The sequence below is a fragment of the Parus major genome, chromosome 8, assembly GCF_001522545.3.
Source record: "Parus major isolate Abel chromosome 8, Parus_major1.1, whole genome shotgun sequence".
Lineage (NCBI taxonomy): Eukaryota > Metazoa > Chordata > Aves > Passeriformes > Paridae > Parus > Parus major.
The window spans coordinates 18,857,358-18,865,565 of NC_031777.1; the positions used below are offsets into that span (position 1 = coordinate 18,857,358).

Below are 8,208 nucleotides of genomic sequence, written 5' to 3' on the forward strand. Positions count from 1 at the left end.
ACTCTTCATTCAACAATGGCAATTGACTCTTTTTGTGTTCATGTGTAGCTTTGAAGATAACTATAACATTTTAAGTCCTTTCAGAGTAATAAAGATTCCTACAAAATTTCAGTTTTATCCAATTTTCTTTTCTGGAATAACAGGCACTTCTTCCAGACCTGTCTTTTGTCCTGCTTCAGCTGCAGCCTCAATGCCCCCTCTTAGCTCCCAGAACTGAGGGTGAAAATGGTAAGGAGTTCAGCTCCTTATTCTTTCATAGCTTTCATCTCTAAGGAAAAAAGTGGGAAATGAGTATGACCAGGAATGCCTTCCTGGTTCTCTTTCCCCTTAAACCTTTTTTTTAAAAATTTTCTCTTCTCTCCATATCTGCCTGTAATCAAGCTTCTTCTGAAAACCTCACTGACAATTTCTCATGGAATTTTTGTGTGAAGAAAACAGTTCTTGTGTTTTTCTGAACATTCTTATCATTTTCTCTGTCACTGAAGAAAACAGACCTGCTCATATCATTCTTTACAGATGGCACTCAGGGAAGGTAGGGCAAACACAAAATGGATGGACTCATTTGCAGAGGAGCACAGTAAATTGCTGAGAGCTGGTGGTGGTTACCTTGGAAAGGGAGGATCACGGCACTTGCAGCTTGTGATGGCTGTACCAGAACTTGGATAGTTCCACTGTCCAGCCCTTCATAATGCATCAGTCCTCATTAGGGCAATTTGCTCATGTCAATTCCTGTTACAGAAATGGTAGGCACATGGATGGAGCAGTACCACAGTAATAGCAGCCTGTCTCAGAGGCTGTGCTGAACTGTTCTGAGATGTGCCTTGGATTTTATAAATAATTGAAAACAGTAAGTGGCAAGAGAGCTAGCAGCAGGAAGCACACAACTCACTGTAGTCTGTGTGTGAGCAGCTCCCCTGGACTAAATGAAATCAATAATCACCAGCCAGCCTTTCTTGGCTACTATAAAAGCTAAAGATCCCATATTGCCTTTTATAAATGAAAACCAAGTAATTGACAGCAGTGACAGCTGCTGGGAGCATACCACTCACTGCCGGTACTCAGAGCCACTTTCCTCTCCCTCCACCAACAGAAACAACAAATATATTGCAAACACGAATGACTGGCATTGCTGTCGTACACAAAGAAAGAACTCACTTGTTGCCTTATAATTGGAAATGAAAAAAAGGAAGCACTGCCAGCAAAATATTGTTAATGAGGCACTCTATGGGCTCTGATTTCAAAAGCTAAAATTTGCTTAAATCAAAATAATAAGGAAGAATTCTCTAGGATACTACTGAGAATTCAGACAGCTCTTGATGTGTCCCCTCCATCCCCATCTAGTTCTATACATTTTGTAGCACCACCAACTGGGAATAATAATAGGAAGAAAATGTACTACCTGACTCAGTGTATTGCTGTGAGATTATTAATCAGTCAATGTTTGTGAAGTACAAGGAAAATGAAATGCTACCCACAAGTGTTAAATATTATCTTTTCACAGACTCATTCTCCCCCTCCAGCCTTTCAGCCTACTCTTATTCCCTTCTCTTGTAGTATTACTATATACTTTGGAGGGTGTATTTCCAGCATCCTGAAATAGCACACCAGGATTCCAAGCCTGCAGAGTGGGTTTGCTATCAGGAGGCAAGGTCTGCTCTGTGAAATGTGTGTCTGAAAAAACTTTTTACAGTTATTTGTTGCAGAGAGCCCTGAATAAGCTATTCCTTTACCAAGTTTTCTTTCCCACTAGCCTAAAATTGCTCTATACAATATTTGTAACAGCTGCTAAAATACTTTATACTGAAGCATTGACTCTCAACTCCCTGAGTGCTTGGCTTTGTACCTGTGTGCATCCCATGCTGGTGGACTGTTTTTCTGCTACTGAATAAGGAAGACAAAAACTACATTCCATGTGGAACCTTCCTGAGGTTTACTGGTGCCCTAGGGCACACATAGGAAATCTTTGCTTTTTTCAGGCCATTCACATTCCTTTCATGATGAGGACAGTCTACAACCCCTTCTCTTGGAAGGAGAAAGCCCAAGGTCTCCACTGCTCTGATAGCAAGAGTGGCTTGAAATACCTATTTTAACAGAGATTCTGAGACACCATGTCTTCCTACTCCTACCTATCACCCTGGTTTTCCTGTTCACATCCTTCTTCCATGACTGGAAGATGAGGAGGACTGTGAGAATGAGAACAGCATCCTCAGCCACTTCCCAGAGCACACAGGAGAGCAGAGTCCTGCAGAGCACCAGGGAGTGACTGCAGGAGAGGGCATGGTGCAGAGCAGAGCTGGAGCAAGGCACAGGTGACAAAGGGCACCTTGCCAAGCAGATGGCCAGGGCAGAGAGGAAGCAAGAAAGGCTTGAGGGCTCACTCAGCCTCCAGCCAGCAAATTCAAGGGTCAAGTTAAGTCTAGGTTAAACAGCATTGATTTGAATCACGTATGTTGATAGTTCTGAGTTACAGGGGATTCCTTATGTTAAAAATATATCACAAACATTGAAGTGAATTTGGGAGCAGTTCATTTCTCCCAAATGTCAGCTTCTAATTAAAAGTATAAGAAGATTTCTCCCCAGAGGTTTTGCAAATCAGTGGTTCATCGCAATAAGAGCCATAAGAAGGTCTCTAAGAGAACTCCCGAAATGCAGTAATTCCAGAAATTATAATTTTAATTTTGAAACAGAATAAAACTTTAAATTTGTCAGCTATTAGAAAGTATGTTGATTTTGATAGGGAAGATGTGTGCTAATGACTTTACCAACAATTCGATGGGTGAAGGGCTGGGTGCTGACATCTTTGCAATGGCTGTAATGTCTCTGCTGACTTTGGCCAGCAGGTTTGCTGCAGGGCCCGGGTGCCTTGGCTCCTGGAACAAACAGAGGTCTGCACGAGCCTGAACTTGAGAACTTTGGGGTAAAATGTCAGCTTCAGGGGGGAATCTGGGGTAGGAGACTGGGGAAGGCTGTACCTTTGCAGTCCCTCAGCAATGGGGAGGGCAGAGAGCACCTTGTGCTCAGGAGAAAAGGAGACTGCGCCCTCAGAAACCTCGAGAGACAAAACCCCGCGGGCCTGCGCCCTGCACTCTCTGCCTTTATTCAAATAAAGGTGCAGAACTCCTCTGTGTCCTGCATGAGGACTGGCTTCTCACAGCATGATTTTCCATAAAATTTTATATTTCAATATATTCTCTGTCTAATGTTAAATGTAGTAGCTATCTTATTTTGAAAGTCTCTGTTTCACCTCTTTTTCCAATTACGTATCCCAAAGAGTACAATCTGCTAATCTGAAATGTACATGCTTAACTGTGTATTTTTAATAGCTAAACAAAACATTTCTGGGAAAGTGCAGTCTAATATGTGGCAAATTCTTCTTTTGCCATCATCTGCATTATTGGTATGAGGATGTGTTTTTACTTCAAATGAATAGACTTCACGTTTTCAAAGCCATCTGTGCTGCAAGTGGCACAGGGCCTATGTTAGTTCCTTACAAGAAAAAATCAAATTTCCTACATAATTGAGGGTAGATTAAAAGGACTTAATCGGTCATTGTCCAATTTTTCCTTTCTCATTTCTCTAATGCATTATGTTCTGAAGTATTCAGAACTTGTTGAAGTTTGTTTTTTTTTCCTTTTTTCTTTTTCATTTTTTCCATTAAGTCAGTCTCCAAATTCAGCCCAAACTAGCATTTTCTTTGATGGATCTTCTGTACCTTGGGAAGAGCAGGACATCAAGACTGTTATACCCTTCTCTGATGGACAATGCCAAGATCTGAAAATCTCTCAATAATTGACAAGGATTGAACTTTTAAAGTTCTCAGACCTCAATTGAACAATGACCTTTTTTGTCAGACTTTTATCTCAGGATGGCAATTTTGGTGTGTGAGGTGTTCAGTAAAAGAGATGAGATAAAGCCCTTTCAAAGGTATCATGTCCACAGACTAAGCACACTGATACTACTTTAGCCAAACCTCCTAAATTTATTCCATGTCCAGTGATTTCACCTCCAAATAAATATTTACACATATTTAAAGAAGACACAAAGTGCACACATACCTAGGAAAAGTTAATTAGTAACAACTGAACATTCCATTCTTCTTTTAGGATTTATTTTTTCCATGTATTGGTCCTGCAGCAGGACTAAATAATCATCATTGTAGTTTTATCCTGCCTGCTCCAAAACTTTGTAGATATTACAGGGATAAAATATTGATTTGTTTTCTCTAGCTTAAGGAGAGTATACTACAGTTCCTAAAAGAGATATTCCTCTATGTTTTATATATTAATATCGGATGCAAGTTTATTCAATTTTTACGTTTTTCTCTTTTTTTCCTATTCAAACTCTGAAAAGCCACTAATATAAAAGCAGTCTTGGAATGCAAAGAGCTTCACATGAGTCTCCCCCAGATGGCACATGCAGTCTACTGGCTTTTATGAAATCTACACAGAGGTAAGGATTAAGCCTTCTGTACTCATCAGTTTTCTATATTCCTCCCTGAACATCTGCTATTGGTTACTGCTTAGGATAGAATATTCAGTAAGGTGGAACCTTTGGTCTGACTCAGTGTGGTTCTTCCTACATTTTTATGTGCTTGATAACAGCTTGCTCTGTCACTGTGGAGTTACATGAAACTCCTCTGTGGATTTATGTTCATTTAACAGAGAACTGGGGGGGAAAATTGAGGGAAAATCTTTCACTCTCGCTCGCTCTCTTTTCAGAACATAAGCTCCTGCTAGGAAACAGTGAGGCAGCTTCTTCCTCAGAAGAGTTGTGTGCAGCCTCATTTCAGCACAGCTTCCAGCAGCTGCACACTTGCTGGTTCCAAAAGTCAGCTTGGAGGGAGTAAAGCAGTGGCAGTGCTGCAGCCTGAGCAAGGAAGATAAATTAACATATGCAGTGGTAACACAAGGTATGTACCCAGCAATGGGAAATAAGGTGGAATCACGGTCACCATGACAGGCAGCTGAATGAGGAGGGAATTAAATCATTGATCAAGGGCACAGTTTAGTTAAGCTTAGCTGAACCATGTTACTGAGCCCATGTGTTTTCTGCCTTACAACAAAATCAAACCTGTCAGCAGAATGCTGGATTTTGAACATTTTCAGATGCTTTCCCACCCCACAATTACAGGCAGCCAATACCAGATGCAGATTCTACTTTAAAAGTAATGCTAACTCTGAGAGAGTGAGCTGTGCCATAAAAAACACTATAATTCTTTAATAATTAAACCTGAATTTGAAAATAACTAATTTAGAAATTACTTACCTTAATACTTCTAATTCAGTCTTTAATGTAAAGGCACTTTACTCAATTGCTTTATTGCTCAATTTAAAGAAAACACTGGGAAACATTTTGTAAAAAGCAAATTATCAGCTTGGTAAATTAAAATACTCTGTTTTAGAATTACTACCAGAGAGGAGGGAAACACCATAAAGACCATGTGTCCATTCTAATGAGCTCAGATTTCAAATGTGGGAATACTGACAATGAACTGCTTGCAAATAATCTAAAGAATTATTTGCAGACATTATTTGGCAAATTCATTGAATAAATTATTCACTATGAATTATTCACCCAAGTCTATTACTTACCCTCATCAGAAACTTAAGCCATCAGAACTTGAGCATTATTGTTAACCATTATAATTGTGAATTATAATTAATTCTTAACAATGTCGTCAAGAGACTGCAACATGACTAAAAAGTGCACAACATTCCAAAGATATCAATGACACAAATAATTCCCTCAATGCAAAACAAGGCATTAAAATAGCCTGAAAATAAATCATCACCAATGAGTAAGCAATATAATAATTTGCTGCTAAAACAATTAACATTTCACATGTTAATTCTTATATTCTCTGTGGCCCAGATAACAATGAGCCACTGAGCAGGAGAAAGCCGCAAGCAAATCTAACTGGACAACACAGGGGAAAAAAAAATCCTTTGGAGAATTACCTCCTATCTCTGTGCAGCAGTTGTTGGGCAATTTTTAAAGCATTATTTGTCTCATAGCTTAGTGCTACTGAGACTCATGCTACGTAAATATTTCTCCGGGTCTTTTTTAAATAATAAAAAAAGCAGAAAAGGAAAGAGGTAATAGCCCCTACACCTGTTCACTGTGATTATCCTACCTACAAGAAATGTTCATTTGAAATGCACTCCACCATCCTCTAAATATTCATAAATAAAACTGAATATCTGTATGTTTTGTGTCTTTGCTTCTTTGCAACATATTTCTGCAGGAGTTTTACCCAAATTCTCTTTTTCTTAGATTTATTTCTTTCTTTCTTCTTTCAAATTGTAATATTAACAAATATTGTCATTTCTTAGCTGTAAGGGTGTTTGATCTAGAGTTTGGAGCCCATTAAAAACTTTTCTCTGTAGTGTGATGTCCTCACTACTATATTTTCAGTTGAGATAATCTTGTCATAGTAATTGCTGCCGTCATCATCAGTATTAAGGTTCATTTTGATTTCTTTCTGAGCCTACATGTTTTCTTAGCTCTCTTGGCAGCATGACTAACCAGGATGGGCGAGACAGGAGCTTCAAGATTTCCGGCATTTGTGTGGTCACTTGAAACGTGGAGGCCAGCAGACACTTCATTCATTGTCTAAGGGATCCTCAGAATAACTGCTATTGCATGTGATATTGCAGCCAAGTGCAGTTGGTTGCAGGCAGACACATTTTGCTGCATGTTTCCAGCCATTTTGTCAGAAGCAAACGCCGTGTATTTCATTCTGGCTGTTTGAACAGCTGTGACATGGAGCTTTTTAAACCACACCACCACCACTAAGTATTCTGCAAGATCAAAAAAAATTCATGAAACATTTAATTTTTCCCCTTTATTCCTACTAGTAAAGAAAGACAAATCTATGAAGACAGTACTCCATTTGGACCTAATTACCTTAAAAAAACCCTACTACGTATCCAAATAGTCTTGAATAATTGGAATAGTACTACTCCAGATAGCTAAGACATGAATATCTAAGGGTATCAAAGTGGTTTTGAAGCTTTCTTATTTTTAATAGACGAGAAGGTATCAATAAGTATTACAGCTTCCATGAATACATAGCAAGATATTAATAAAATATCAGTCATGAAAATCTGACTTCTTCATAATTAATTAGAATATATCTGATACTTTTCTTAGCTAGAAACCATATTTAAAATAAATGACCTGTCAAGTAGCATTTTGAATACAAACTGAAGGTTAAAATAATTCTAATATGGACAAAACTTTTTTATTGCTATGAACTAGCATGACAGTATAAATGTGAAAGATATCATCTGTCACTACCATAACATTGTAGTTTTTTGGGGGGAAAGGAGGAAGGACTGAGTAGATAACTGCATCTTAAAAGTTCATGGCTATGCATGTTGCTTGAATGCAGTGGCAAACTAATTTAGTTCCACTTGTGATCTTGCAATAATTTCTGTCAATCAGGATGGCATTAATAAAAAACCTCAATCTAAACAGAAGTGCTGTGCAGCGTGTATAATGTATACACTCATTGAAAGAGGCTGAAAAGATTGCAGTCACACAATTAGGGTAACATTTGACAGCTTTAATCACTTTGAATCTCTTCACATCACTTTTAAATGTCAAAACCACCTCCAGAGATCTCATCAGAACAAAGCATTACTTAAATTGCAAATGAAACTATCCAAATTCAGCACACTATTATTAAAAATATTAAAAATGCCCCACATTATTTTATGAAAAACATTCATAAAACATTCTATGATGCAACATTGAAATGAGCAAAACAGGAAACAACTGTGGTTCATTAAAAAAATGCTAAATTTACTCTCCATTAGTATGTCATGAGATGCTATTATTCACACTGTGCTGTGCTGTCTTTCTTTCCCAAGCAATTAGAATTACCTTTTTTCATATTAAAAAAAAAATTAAAAAATAAATAAAAGTATTGAAATTATGAGATCCTTGTAATTTGGTGAGGAAAGATGCATAGATAGACAGAGAAACCTGTAAACAGTTTTTGTACTCATACCTTACAGCAACAGGCTGCTTATCCTGTTCATCTGAAGGTTTTTTGGTCCTTTTTCCACAACAGTTGTAGCTGCTATGTCCATGGCATAGTGCCATGCATTGTGGGACTTATTTGTACACACAATTAATGCAGTGATACACATCCGACTTACATATAGGATATGTATATAGTTACATACATATACACAGTTTTAA

General features: G+C 38.0%; 1 long non-coding RNA gene across 1 annotated transcript; it reads left to right on the plus strand.

Annotated features, from left to right (window-relative positions):
- The first annotated feature begins 4,157 nt into the window (after window positions 1-4,157).
- On the plus strand, window positions 4,158-7,867 carry LOC117244785. The gene is made up of 3 exons (XR_004498521.1): window positions 4,158-4,449; window positions 4,719-4,909; window positions 6,504-7,867. It is a non-coding gene; the product is annotated as an uncharacterized LOC117244785 (long non-coding RNA).
- The last annotated feature ends 341 nt before the right edge of the window (window positions 7,868-8,208 follow it).